Source organism: Notolepis coatsorum, assembly GCF_963971535.1.
Source record: "Notolepis coatsorum genome assembly, chromosome: 12".
In the NCBI taxonomy this organism is placed as follows: domain Eukaryota; kingdom Metazoa; phylum Chordata; class Actinopteri; order Aulopiformes; family Paralepididae; genus Notolepis; species Notolepis coatsorum.
This window is the reverse complement of record NC_140176.1, coordinates 52897319-52912487: the sequence shown is the minus strand read 5'-3', so window position 1 is coordinate 52912487 and position 15169 is coordinate 52897319.

Below are 15169 nucleotides of genomic sequence, written 5' to 3'. Positions count from 1 at the left end.
TCCTTTTATTGCTGTCGGAGGAGTTGACATTTCTTTTTACCTTAAAATGCACGTAAAAACTACAAAGATTTATCAGAAGCATATCCTAAAAGAAGAATTTCAACAAGAAACGGTGAGCTACCACTTTAAGGAACGGTCAGAAGACCAGAAACCTGAGACCTATACCTGTGCATGGACATAATGTGATCAATCAGCCTTGGAATGCAATGTGCAATGATGGGTGAGGGCGACACAGCCAATCTCAGAGCACCAAGATAAACTATCCCAACATGCAATGCAAGGCCACTGAGCTGTCACTCTGATATATAACCGACGTCAAAAAGTCATCAAAGGAAGGTAATCCGTGGCGTAAACCAGGTGGCATCTACTCTGCAGTGAAAAGCATATCTAAATAATAACCATAAATTCACCCATGACATGTTCCACCAGTCTATAATAATTCATCATCCAAATATTTGTAACTAGATGCATTATTATTCATGTTTCAACATGAGCAGAAAAGCAATTCATCTAGGAAAGTTCAGGGCCATGCTTCCCCTGAGAAGTATTAACACTTAATGTATCCTCGAACATGAAAAAAAAAACATGTCACAGTCAACAGTCAGTGATCTGCACAAACAAAAATACTCTTAATAACTCGCTGAAATCTTGACAGATTTACAAACTGTTTGGTTTATAACAAACGATGCTTGGCCATGTTGAAATTATTTTCATATGAAAGTCCATTATAAGTATGCAGTATGATATCTACTTCTCTGACGTTTATAACAAACCAAACCGGTTGAACATTTTGCAAGCTATGGTTATTTCAATAGTACATGCACTATAGACATTCATGTTATGAGTTGGCGTGCTGCCTGTGGCAAGATGGCCGCCATGTGGCAACGTCGGTCTCCATTGGCCAGCAGTGCGAGTGAGTTATCTAGCCTTTATACATGTCTATGTAGGTGCACCTCTTCCAAAACGTAGCTGCGCCTAGGGCGATGAAGGGCCGCAAAGTGCTGTGATTGACCCACTTGCCTCGAGCCACGAAGGTTCCGCATTCACTTTGCTCTGAGAGATTAGCAAAAAGGTCACGCAAAAGAATATAAATGCTCACACCCTCACGACCACCGCAGATAAAGAACCAGTGTGGAAGTCTGCTTCGGCATCCCCTGCGGTGGTTGAGGTGGCATGAGCAATTATAGTTCCATGCGACCCTTTTGGTAATCTCCCCTCCGCATGAGAGCAAGGTGCTCGAGGCAAGTGGGCCAATCACAGCGCTTTTCCCACACACAGTTACATTTTGGGATCGGTGCGCTGGGACCGGTTCGAGTATAATGTAGGTTTTAATGGGTGGTGGTAGTAATGTGTATAATGGCCTTTACATACATCAGTTGTCCCAAATTCAATAGACTTATTGATATTTGCAGGATTGACTAGACCAAATTACACTCAATCAGGGTCACTTCCTGCTGCTGCAGGGAATTAACATGGTATTCCTGTGCCCCACTCCAGTTCATAGTTGTGAACATGCACCACATCTCTCCTAAAGAGAGAGAGACCTTGAATATGTGCATGTAAATCTCAGGCTGCTCCATAGAGGTGACTTCTAACATCCAAATTACGTATTGTTTTTGCTAAAAGGTCTGAACCAGAATTTGAGCTCATACAAAGTTAAGTATTTTCTCTGTTGTTGTAGCCTCTAGTGGAAATTAGCCACAATTTTACTATGCAATATAGAAACTCAGTTATTCAAGCTAGTAAAGCGTTTGCATACTGTAAAATATAATTAAAAAATCCTTTTTGTTAACTCATTTTGCACCAAACCCGAGATAGTTCGGGTTTTCAAATCCAAGCCTTGAGCGCCAAACCCGAGATAGTTCGGGTTTAGATCCTTTTTTTTTCCCCCCGATTTTCCCATTCTAAACACTCGCGCAGACCTGCCTGTGTCTCCCTGGCACCGCTGCCTACCTTATAATTGCAATGACGATCGAATCTCGACAGGTGGCAGTATCGCCTACCTTTTGAACTGGGTCTCTCAGTTGTCTTTCAGTTGTCTTTCAGTGCCTCTTTACCTCCGGCTGTAGGAATCCCCTCCCCATCAAAGTGAATCAGCACACAGCCATCTGTCGCCGATTTGCTCGCCTGAAACCTATTGTTTCCCGTATTATAGCCAGGCCCAACGTACACAAGTAATGGCGATCGTGATGGAACTACTGGGATTATCCATTTGAGTACCTTCTGACAAAGGTAAGGGCTATTTTAGGTCTATTTTACTGAACCTAAAACATGCTTTTTTTTTATCCACTTTTTCTCCCATTTTTTCTATATTTTCTCCCATCCCAATTTCGTATCATCCAATTCAACCCTCCCCTGTCACGAACGCTGTTTCTTGCCTCCCACAAGCCGGCTGCAATGTGGACTAAGTCATACATAGCACAAGTCCCCTCCGGTACTTGAGGTAACAGCAGTCGCATCTTTTCACCTGCGCAGCTCGATCTCTCAGTGGCGAGGAGTAACGCGTGGGAGGCTCACGCTGCCCCCGACACTTCCTGATTCTACTGCGCAGGCGCACCAACCGACCTGTAGGAGTCGCTGTCCACAACGCCCGATCCCCACCCATTAGTTTCCCACCCCCTAATACGGCCAATGTGTATTAGTATGAACGACCAGCTAAACTGAAAGCAATGTGGAGCGCTGGGCTCGAACAGGCAAGCCCAGCGTCTCCGTCATTCGTGGCGAGCGCCTTGCCCACTACGCCACGTAGCCGCCCCTGAACCTAAAACAGGCTTTTGTATTGATCGCAGCTTTGTAAAACGACCCCCCCCCCCCCCCCCTTGATGACTTTGTGATGGGAAACATCTATATGGTATACTAGGGATGTCCCGATCACGTTTTTTTTATCCCGATCCGATCCCGATCATGTGATTTTTGAGTATCTACCGATACCGATCTTTCCCGATCCGATCAAAAAAAAATAATAATACAAATTTAGAATATTTGGTCCAGCACGTCCAGCTCGTCTTTTGTTGGATTGGCATGTGTAATAATGCTGTTTTTCTTTTCTTTTTTTTTCATTTTTTTTCTATTTTCCTCCCACCTGCCAGCGCGGACTCTCATTGGCGAGGTGTAACGTGTGGGAGGCTCACACTACCCCCGCCATTTCCTGTCTCTGCTGTGCAGGCGTCCCCAACCGACCTGTAGAAGTCGCTGTCCACAACGTCCAGATTACCACCCATCGACTTCCACCCGCTAACTCTGCCAATTGAGTTAGTATGACGGCTGGCCCAAGCCGGAGGCAACGCCGACAGCCGGAGTTGAACCCGTTGTCTCTTGCGTTGGTGACGAGCGTAATGTCCGCTGCGCCACCCAGCCGCCATAATGCTGTTTTTCTGAATACCGGTAGATGTAGGCCCGTCCTCTTTATCTATCCACTCATTTATGGTTAACGGGTACGTTAAATCAAACGTAATGTTGTTCGCGGAGGAGGTCATGTTGACACAGTTTCCGTTTCCATTCCATTCGGCAGTTGAAACTTTCTACAACATTCTAAAGCCAGCGCAGTATTCATGGTGATTTAACCGTGAGTATATCATGAATAATACTCACTGTTTAGAACGCTCTCACAATGCGTGGTCGGAACTCCCTGTTAAAATCGTTTAACGCACACCTGCTCGTTGATTATCCCCTTACATAGACAGTTTCAAAGTGACAACAATAACGCTCTAGAAAGGACCCACGTTCCTGTTGCAATGTTAGCAAATGCACTAGTTGACAATGTTAGCTAATGCACTAGTTGACAATGTTAGCTAATGCACTATTTGATAATGTTAGCTAATGCACTAGTTGACAGGAAATACATTTGGGTCCAAACTGTTCCTTAGCAACATAATTCAAGTGAAACTCCAGTGTAGTGCCAAAGAGATAGACACCCTAAAAAGGCAGCTAATCATTCATAATGTGAAATCCAAGCAAAATGCTTACAGGTTGAACTGAGATGGCTGCTGCACACATGGCTCATTTGCAGGGTTTCATTGTGGGTTAACTGTGGGCTGGCTTTATGTATGAATAATTTTAATTGCTTTTGATAAGACTTTCAGTATTAACACAAATAATTAAATGAATACTGCATTGACATGTTACAGGGAATTGTATGTTCTAACGTTGTCTATTTCATGAATATATACTACTAATAATTTCTTATACTTTGCACTACAACTCGTACACCTACTGTAAATTGTACCTAAATTGCACCTCATCCCATTTCTGCCTTGCACTATATAGTATTGTATATTAGTACACTGCACAGTATTGTATATTATATGGTAACTCAGTTACGTCTATTCTGCATCGAACATTGTACCTATACTGAACACTGTGACCTCATTTTTTTTTTACTTCTAATTTACATGCTATACTATGTTATTTTATTTCATACTTATCTTGTCTTGCACAGTCTCTGGAGCGTAACAGTAAGAAGCATTTTGTATAAAAGTATTCTGTACTTCTGTATGACAACTATTAAAGAAACTTGAAACTATTAAAGAAACTTGAAACTTGTACTTGTGTCTGGTCTCATTACCACACTGTGTTCAATAGTTGAATGTGCTGCTCAAGTCTTTAGATATTGATTTACTGTAGTCGATACAAGTCCACTGTGTACGTAATGGTCTGGCCAATTAATCATGACTTAACAGTAAGAATAAAGTTTGGATAAACTTTCACAAGGCTGTACTTTGAGTGTTGAAAGTTTCTTTTGTTTCTCAAATCAGATTAACTGTCCGTACTGTTTATTTCTTTTTATCTATTTTTTTTCTCACTTTTTTTCGTATTTTTCTCCCATCCCAATTTAGTCGTTATGCCAATTCCCTTCCTGGTCGTTGCGCGCATTTGCCCCACTGTCAGCCTAGGGAGGGTGAAGACTATCACATGCCTCCTCCAATACATGTGGAGTCAGCCAGATGCTTTTTTTTTTTTTTCACCTGACAGCGAGGACTCTCACTGGGGGAATGTAACGCGTGGGAGGATCACACTATCTCCCCCAGATCCCTTCCCTGCTGAACAGGCGCCCCGACCGACCAGTAGGAGTCGCTGTTTACAACGACCAGGACACATATCCCACCCGCTAACACTGCCAATTGTGTTAGTAGGGACGACTGACCAAGCCGGAGGTACTGCTGACAGCTGGATTCGATCCCAGAGTCTCTGCGGTGGTAGGTGAGTGCTTAGTCCACTGCGCTACCCAGCCGCCCCTGTCTGCACTGTTTATTGTGATCAAATCAGATCACCATAGATGGCCTTCTTTTGATCTGAACACACTTGTAGTGGAAACGACTTTTGCACTTGGCACAGTGAATCATCTTGTTATGGCCTGTTGTAGTGTGGACAGCAGGGGCGGATTTAGGATTGTAGGAGTTCCGGGGCTTAGCCCAGATAGGTGCCCACGTAATCGGGCTACGGAATTTTTTTACTTCGACACCACAACCTTTAACTTATACCACCACCTTAAAGCGGACAAAAGGCACTAGAGAACACTTAAATTCACACCCTTTAATTAATGAAGCAAACAATAATAATAATAATAATAATAATAATAATAATAATAATAATAATAATAATAATAATAATAATAATAATAATACACTGTGTTTGTATAGCACCTTTCATACAAGAATTGCAGCTCAAAGTGCTTCACAGCAGTAAAAAAAGACAGGCATAAAATGAGCACAACATTGGCAGATCAAGAGCAATGCATAAAGTGCAGACATAAAGCATAAAATAGATAGCAACAAAATAGACAAAGTCAAGGTAAGACATAGAACATTAAATCACATCGTTTTTAGGATCTAAGATCTAGGGTTAACCAGTGGCGTCGCGTGGGTAAAATAACAGGGGAAGCCAAAAAATAATAATAAAAAAAATAATTATTAAATATTTTTATTAATTTTTTTTTAATTTTTTTAAGTCAAGCAGTCACCATGTACACTACAGTATGGCTCGGCGGCCAGTCAAACTTTATTTTTATTTATTTAACAGATTGCAAAATGGGTACAATACAGTACGGCTTAATACACACAATTGTTAAGGGGATGCAGACCAGAGAAAGACGTTTGTCTTGTTTACATCAGGGTCCCCCATTTTCAATTCATAGTGACATTTATGACATACAAGACATCATGACATTTATGGCATAGGGACATACATGACATACAGGTATTTAGTATGGTTACATTTGTGACATATACGATATTCAAATATACAGTACTGTTACCCATAGATCCTGACAGAGTATATGATGGGGAGGAGACTGTACATTAGGAGGGGGTGGGTGGGTGGGAGAGAAATATACATACGGCCGGGAGAGAATATGACGTCTAGACAAACAAGACAAGACAAACGTATTTCTCTGGTCTGCATCCCCTTAACAATTGTGTGTATTGAGCCGTACTGTATTGTACCCATTCTGCAATCTGTTAAATAAAGTTTTCATTCATTCATTCATTCATTCATTCATTCATTCATTCACGTGTCTGTTGCGCGGCGCGCCCAGCCATCAGAGCGCTCCTACTGTAAAATGAGGAAGCAGCCATTTCAGCCTCAGTTTTACTCGTTTATAAAAATGATTTAAAATGTTTATTAGCAACGCCGAGCTTTCAAACCCCGCCGCATCTGTGTGTGAAACCCTAATGGAACGCTGGGTACCTTTGACATTTATATCCGATATATTTTGGACCCACCGCTAGCTTTTAAGCAGTGCTTGATGGTGCACATTAACCTGGCTACTACGAGGAATAAGTGACTGCGTATTCCAGCCCCTGGCTTGCATTGCAGTCATGAAAGGGTCTACAAGCTTGCCTGATAACGTTAGTTAGTCCTTAGTCAGGCTGCTCAGTGCTTACCTGGTCCATAATGTGGTCCTCCTCTTGCCAGATAGATTTGTTAAATCATAATATCCACAGTGGTGTGCTCTGCTGGTCCTCAGTAAATGTCCCGCCGGCGAAAATAAGTTGCTATTAAAGTGCTAAATGTTAGATATAGAGGATTCGAACGTGCCCGCTCTGTTAATAACATTTTCAATCAATCCCGCGAGGGGATGTTCAGACGTGTTCTGACCTGCCCCGCCTCCAGGGGGGAAAATATGCTGAGTGCAAAGGGGAGGCCACACTCATGTGTCTTCCTCACAGCCCCGTTTTAAACTTTTAGGGTGTGGCAGTCAGCTCGAATCTGATTGGCTAGGATCGGATTTGGACTCTAGATACATGAATCACATGCTGGAAGCCTGGAGAAAGAGACCTACCCCCGGCCTCCTCTCCTCTATACTAGCTGCAGTGAGCATAGTGAGGCTGACAGTGTGTTAGAGGGAGTGAGAAGGAGAAGAGGGAGACATTTAAAAAAAAAAATAAAAAAATTATAACACAGATGCACAGATGAAAAAGAATGTAAACTATATGATTTTTTTTTTTTCATATTTGATATTAATTCATATTTTAATAGGGAGGCATGGCTTCCGTTGGCTTCCATAAGGATTCGCCACTGGGGTTAACTTGCCGAACGTTGAGCGCCAGGACCCCCGAAAACCAGAGTATAGTCTGGTTTTCATCGTTGTTTCTTTTATTAGATATTTCCATTCATAAAAACATGCCGGCAGCCTGTGTTATCACTGGGGATGGGTCTGAGATCTCAAAAGTCCAATACAGCTGCCTAACGCCTTGCGGCTGCTATTGCACTCTATTTGAAACGATGTGGCTTGGTGTCTGGGCCGAGCTGCGGCCTGCGGGCAGGGTCTAACTACTCGGTCAAGCCAAACGCTTATAACGCATGCATCAACGAGGGTCGGGTTCGTGTTCAATGCTGGATTACGTTGGCACCTTGATCGACATCAGTACTTATAATGGCGATCAGATAATTGGAATATTCTTTTCGGGACAGATCCTGGTCAAGGTAAGGACTATATGGTATCAATATTGCGTTGATCCAAAATTCCTTCATGCTGATCGGGGCGTGTGTGTGTGTGTGGCGTGTTCCGTTGGTTGCGATCAAAGCACAACCATGCATCCATGATGAAACATAATACAGATAATCTAAATTTGATTTGAGAACAGTAGCTAGTCCAGGGAAGAAACGATAACGCGTTTACTAGAATACATGTTGCCGGCCATTACGGAGCATTTTGGAAATGACACCAGACCGCCCTGAAACTACACTCATATTCACGACGGTATAAAACGGAAATGTATGGATGGAAAAATTATCTGTTGTTTGCATCTTGACCGGAAGAAACTCAATGACAATCGACCTTATTATTAGATCCATAGATATAATATAGCTTTAGGCCTGCAAACACAGCCACATATCCCCATGTTAAAAGGCGCTGGCCTTTCAACAGTAACAGTACCATCTGGCGCTGAAAGTGTTAATAGGCCTCTTTGTTTACGGTTTGATTATCACTGATACAAAGTAAAATAGTGCAGTGCAATAAAATAGTTAGTAAAATAGAATAAAATAATGCAATAGTGCATTGCAATAAAATAGTTATCATCGTATTTTTTCGGGAGGCCGGTAAGGAGTGCATTACAGTAGTCGAGTCGGCTTGAGATAAAGGCATGGATCTGGTTTTCAGCGTCCTTTTGATTTATAAATGGCCGTACTTTAGCTATGTTTCTAAGGTGGAAGAATTATGTTTTTGTCAACTTGTTGATTGTGATTTAAAGCTTAGGTCTGAGTCTACCATAACACCAAGACTTAACTCACTCAAATACAGTTAGCAGCTGGATAGACTACAGATGGAAATTAGCTTCTGCTAAATCTGGTGCAAACATATTTTCATGTAACACTGATTAATTGTCCAAAGAAAAAAAAAACGTTGTTTTCCTTTTATTTTTTAAGTAGATTTGGGGCTTTTCAGAAAACATTCTGGGCTTGAGCCCAAGTAGCCACCCCCTAGCCCCGCCCCTGGTGGACAGTACAGTATGTATCCATCTAGGAGAATGGGGTCCATGCTCCAGGTCAACAGTACAGTGTGTGTTCATCTAGGAGAATGGGGTCCATGCTCCAGGTCAACAGTACAGTGTGTGTTCATCTAGGAGAATGGGGTCCATGCTCCAGGTCAACAGTACAGTGTGTGTTCATCTAGGATAATGGGGTCCATGCTCCAGGTCAACAGTACAGTGTGTGTTCATCTAGGAGAATGGGGTCCATGCTCCAGGTCAACGGTACAGTGTGTGTTCATCTAGGAGAATGGGGTCCGTACTCTGGGTCAATGGTACAGTGTGTGTTCATCTAGGAGAATGGGGTCCGTACTCTGGGTCAATGGTACAGTGTGTGTTCATCTAGGAGGCTGGGGTCTGTACCTGTACTTGGCTTCCTTGGATCATCATTGGTGAGTTCTGTAATGTAACAAAATATGGTCATTAGTCTCAGTTATAGCAGTTATATGTCTTGTTTGTAAAGTTTCAGTTCCAAACTACAGTAAATCCTCTCCTCAACAATCCCCTTCTGTCGAGAAAAATGCCCTTATAGTGTATTTAAGAGCAAAGCTATTAGCTACACATTTCCATTAATGATAAATATGACTGAAAATTAACTTGATAATGAAAATCAATTGATGTTCATGCCTTTCACATTAAGCATGCCACTTTTCTCAGGAATGTCTTTGAGCTGGCTGGCTGGCTGTCCTCTATCAGGCTGGCTTGTATTGATCTGACTCTGAGGGCTGCTGGCTTGACCTCTCCTGGACACGTCTTACCACATGCAGGCCCACTGTTTCACACAAAGACAAAATCAATGATATAGTTAATAACAACAGTAACCACAAAGCTGGCATTCTTAGTAGCGTTAGGTTATTTCATAATGGTAATCACCATTTACGAATGTTAGCAACATTAGCCTGTAGGGGTGTAAAGGTACACGTATCCGTACCGAACCGTTTCAGTGTGTACCGTACCGAACAGCTGTGTACCGAACGAATACAACGGTATGTTAATCACTAATGACCGCCCACCGGGGGCTGTTTTCTTCACAATCTAATATAATTATTATCATTTTGTTTACAAAACACTGAAGGAGTCTATGAAAACTCTTTGAAAAAACACCCCTTTCTACTCTTGACCCCCTCCCCCCTCTCTTTATCTCACACACACACACATCATTTCTTTCTGTAGTCAGGAGCAACAGAGTGCAAAGACTCACATTAGGAAATATTCAAATGTTAGCAATTGCTATTCAGACAGGCATTAAGGGCTGCCTAATCTAATTCAGCTCAGACGTTATCATTCTCACAGTCACTCATCCGTCCTGCAGAGATAATACAAACCACACAGGCCAGCAGGGGTTAGACAAACCTGACGTATGGACCATGACGTCTCCTGGATGTAATGGGGCCTCAAAATGACACAAGCAACTGGAATGACATTTTGCAAAGGGGCTAAGAACTTGAAGGGACATATTTCAGACACATGTGTCCTTTTATTTTGCCCATTCCACCCAAATATGCATTTGTCACGTCACATCGCTGATGATGAAAAAGCCATTATCTCCGAGGGCTTCCATTCTGGAGAGCTAATTCTGAAGGTGACGGCAGCTAGTCTGATTAATACGGCGTGGATGATAGATTGCAGAATATTTAAACCGGCTTCAGTGAGACCGGCAGCGTTGCGTGTTCTCACGACGGGGGACTGAAATAACTTAATGTGAATCGAAGTGAGGTCAAAAATGATTTCTGAAATATTTTAAAATGTCGAGCTGTATCACAATTCCCGTTGCCATGCAGGCAAATATTATGAGCATCAAATGGATTAATTAACATTTGATTATCCACACCTAAGCATGTTAGTAGTACTGTGTATTGTCAATATATACAGTATACATATATAGCCTTGGTCCAGCCCTGGTCTGATTGTGTCACAACTTTTAAAAGAGCAAAATCACAAAAAGACACTGCCAAGACTACTGACAAGCTGCTCAAGCTGATGATGGGTCCCCGTGACGTTTACGGCAGGAGCTGAACAGGCCCATGTGAAATCAGGACTTGCAGATGAGACAGTCTTTATTTGCGGTGGTTGTGAATGTAGTGACAGAGAGAGGGGCAGAAAGTAATCACACAGTCTGCATGATCGGTGGCGAGATAAAAGGCCCCTCCAATAACCCCTACAGAACCCCACGCTGTCTCACCATATGACTGAGTCATGCTACTGCTGTTTACTCTCGCTCTCTCTCTCTGTTTTTTTCCCTCTGTATAATCACACAGGCAAGGGACATAAACTATGGAAATGGATTCAGACACATAGAGTATACATACAGTAGGTGCTCAATTGTCGATCAGTTTGATGTTGGGGGGTGGGGGTGGGGGGGCAGTGCCCTGTCTGGTAATTGGATGGTTTCTGGTTCAATTCCGGCTACTCATGGCAGCGTGTCGAACTGTCCTCGAGCGAGACACTTAATCCCTAACTGCTCCCATTGAGCAGGTTGGCACCCGGCATGTGTGAATGTGAGGCACGAGTTGTAAAGCGTACACAAATGCAGTCCATTTACCATTAACAACATTTGCAGACAGCACACACACACACACGCGCACACACACTGCTGTAGTACCCAAATGAGCCACAGTGTGGTGCTGAATGATCAGAGAGAAGGAGGAATGGATGTGGTTGAGGTTTGAAAAGGCTTCTCACAGTCTATCAAGTGGATTTCATAGACCCTTGTTCATTTTCAATGGGGCAATTGTGATTGAGATACGCCTCTTCATCCCAGAATCAAAGGCCAGGAATATAGACACATGTTCCCTAATACCGCTGTCAAACAAGTAGACACACTGTAGAGAGAAGTCACACTTACCCACACCCGGGCATGCGGGCCGTGACTCACCTAGCAGCAGAGGGCTTAAGCCGGTCCTAAATAGGCTACGTTGTTTATACTCGGTGTGGCTCCCGTTGAAATATGGACTACCGCTGTGGAGAAGTCAAGGGACCTTCAACCTAGGCGATCATGAGGGAGTTCCAGGGGTCCCAACAGAAACAAGTAATACATTAACCTCCAGGAGACCTCAAATACTATCTTGGAATTCAAGATGAGTTCCAGCTTGACTGCAACTGTGAACTGTGTCCGTCCTTGTTGCGAATACCCCCTCTCAATGAAATCTGTGCTTTCATCAGAGTGGGGGAGGGGTTAAATTATATATTTTAAGTGTTGTCATTTCCAAGAAAGAATCCATACTCTGACAAAGGCACGTATGGACCGAAATGTTAGTTTCAATAACTAATTGTGTTTACTGCAAGAGCGGTGGGCAGGAATTTCATGTTTGAAGTTCCAATTTGACAACATAAACATTCTAAATGGACCCAAGTTTATTTCCTGTCGCAATGTTTGCTAATGTCAGTAGTCGACAGGAAATACACTTGGATTCAAGCTGTTCCCTATAGCAACACTCTCCCCAGAAAAACATCTCTGACACTGATATACAATTCTCTTGTAAATCATATCTAACGAGGATCATCTTCCCAGCAACAACACCTTATCAAATGGGGGTCCATGATCTAATGTTTCCATGATCGTATGTGCATCTATTGATATAAAAGAAAAAGGTTTGGGAACCTTTGGACTATTGCATATATTCTATTCATAACCTCAGCATATCTTTCTCATCAGAGACATAAAAAAAGACTTCAGATCAGTGTTAACTTCCAAACCGCCGCAGGTTAGAAGGCAGTAAAGGATACATAGTGAGGGTAGGTGCTCGAGACGGTTGAGTTGAAGATTAAAAGGTCATCACTTTGTGATGGATTTTTAATAAGGATGAGAGTAATGTATTAACGTGGGATGTTGTAAATGGTAAATGACTGCATTTATATAGCGCTGTTATCCAAATTGTATCCAATTTTATTCCTCAAATTTTTACGCATTCACTCACCAACAGTGGAGGCAACCATGCAAGGTGCCAACCTGCTCATCGGGAGCAGTTAGGGGTTAAGTGTCTTGCTCAAGGGCACTTCGACACGCTGCCTGGGAGGAGCGGGAATCGAACCAGGAACCTCTGGATAACCAGACGACTGCTCTACCTACTGAGCCACTGTCGCTTTGCCTCTGGGGTGGGCTGCTTCGTTAAGGTCAGTCAGCAACGACTCATGGTTAAACCTAGTTGTGTGTGTGTGTGTGTGTTTGTCAGAGAGCGAGGGAGAGGAGGGAGGGAGAGAGAGAGAATACTGGCATACTTGAGTACCTTGAGTTTGTGCTTGAACTCGAGGAGATGCTTAGGGTTGACATTTTTGGGTAATGCTTTGTTTACTATTTCTGGTCTTATTCCAGAGCACTTACTTCCTGGGGCGCTGCTGTTAAAAGTGTTTTTTAATTAAAGTGTGAGATCCAAGAGAATACCTCTGCAGTCGTCCGAGGAAGAGCAGAGAAACCTCGCAGGAACTCAGCAATTATGCAGAGAATTAAAGGTCAGAAAGTGTAGAGGAGAATATGTATTAAATTAAACCCTAAACTTAATTTCCCCTTAAATGTTAAAATAAGTAAAGTCAATAAATACTTCCTTAGACACTGCCATGCACATTCTTCATCTGAACATTCCAATGCGTCATTCATGATACAGGGTGTTTTATAACGAGTGAATCTGTATATTCAAACCCAAGACGTACCATTTTGTGCAATTTTGTCACGCAAAGGACAATGACATCACCATTAACACTTTCAGTGCCAACGACGGAAACTCGTTAGTTCATGCCAACCGTTGAGTGCCAATGATGAGAAATATCGTCGTTTAATCGTTATTTTTTTTATTAGCGATTTCCATTAATATTTCATCAATATAGCCTCACGTTACCAGTGGGGATCTGTCTGAGCTCGAACAGGGAAAATACCGCCCCCTATCGTCTTGGATTGAATGAAACGCATGGGGAAAAAGAATCCGGATTCCACATTTTACTTGTCAGGCAAGTAACCGGAGACGATCCCAGTCATTGCCCACCATCAGAACAGCGTGGAATATGTCTTTTGACCACCCAGCGTTGGATCAATAAACACGTTTGGAATGGCAATCAGGAATTGGAATCATCTTTTTGGAGAACATCTGATCTGAGGTAAGGAATCTATTTTACCAGTATTGGGATAATCAGAGCTGTTTTCTCCTATATATCAACGTGTCCCCTATGTGTGTATGTGGCTGTGAGTGTGTGTAGCTGATCAGGAAATAAGATAATGGATTTTTCAGCCCGCTTCTATAGCGTGCATAAGTACACATATACTATCAATAATCTAGCGTTTATTTGAAAACGATTCATAAATAGGCAGAAAAATTACAACGTGTTTTGTGTATTACAGTAAAGCACGATTCCTGCAGAATATTTTCTTTCTTCTGAAAGTTTAAAAAAACTTCCTGCAGAATATTTTCTTTCTTCTGAAAGTTTAAAAAAACTAGCGTTTTTCAAAATGGTATAAAACGAAAATTAACCGATTAAAAAAACAATCCGTTTTGACAATGTTGACTGCAAACAAGTCATTGATAAGCGACGGTCGTATTAGACACATAGCCATAATTTAACTTATAGTTTATGCGTTCACAAATGTGAGAGCTCTGTCATTGAATAGAGCGGTGGCACGCAATGGGGTTAAAAGGACTGGCACGGCTGGCACGGAAAGTGTTAAAAGGAACACGCAGACATTATGGGAAATTGCGCTTACCGTCTTCTCCGGAGTTAGCCTAGCTTATCACAAATTAATGGAAGCAGATGCGGACTGCTAGCCTAGCTTCAAACTCTGGGAGAGGTGTGTTTGGCCAACAGTTAGGCTAGCTGGTCCGTATCCCACTTCCGTTTATTTGTGCTAAGCTAGGATAGCTCATCGCTGGATAGCTTTCTACTGAACGCACAGAGAGGAAATTGGTTATTGGTATCTGTCTTCTCGTCTGACTCTGGAGAAGACAGTAAGTGCATTTCCCATAACGTTGGCATGTTCCTTTAAGAATTGAACCCTTGATAAGAATAACCATATAACTCTGTTATGGGCAGTTGTAAACTCAATCCAGTCCACTGGGGAGTGTGCATGTCATGAAAGTACTCAACCTCCAGTCCTCCACCGTCATCAGAAATGTAGGAAACACTCCAGACTTACCAAGTTTTTGAAAATATTGTTACTCTGAAAACTTCAGAAAAGGAGTTATGGTTCTTCATCTGAGGTTCTCATTTATGATGTT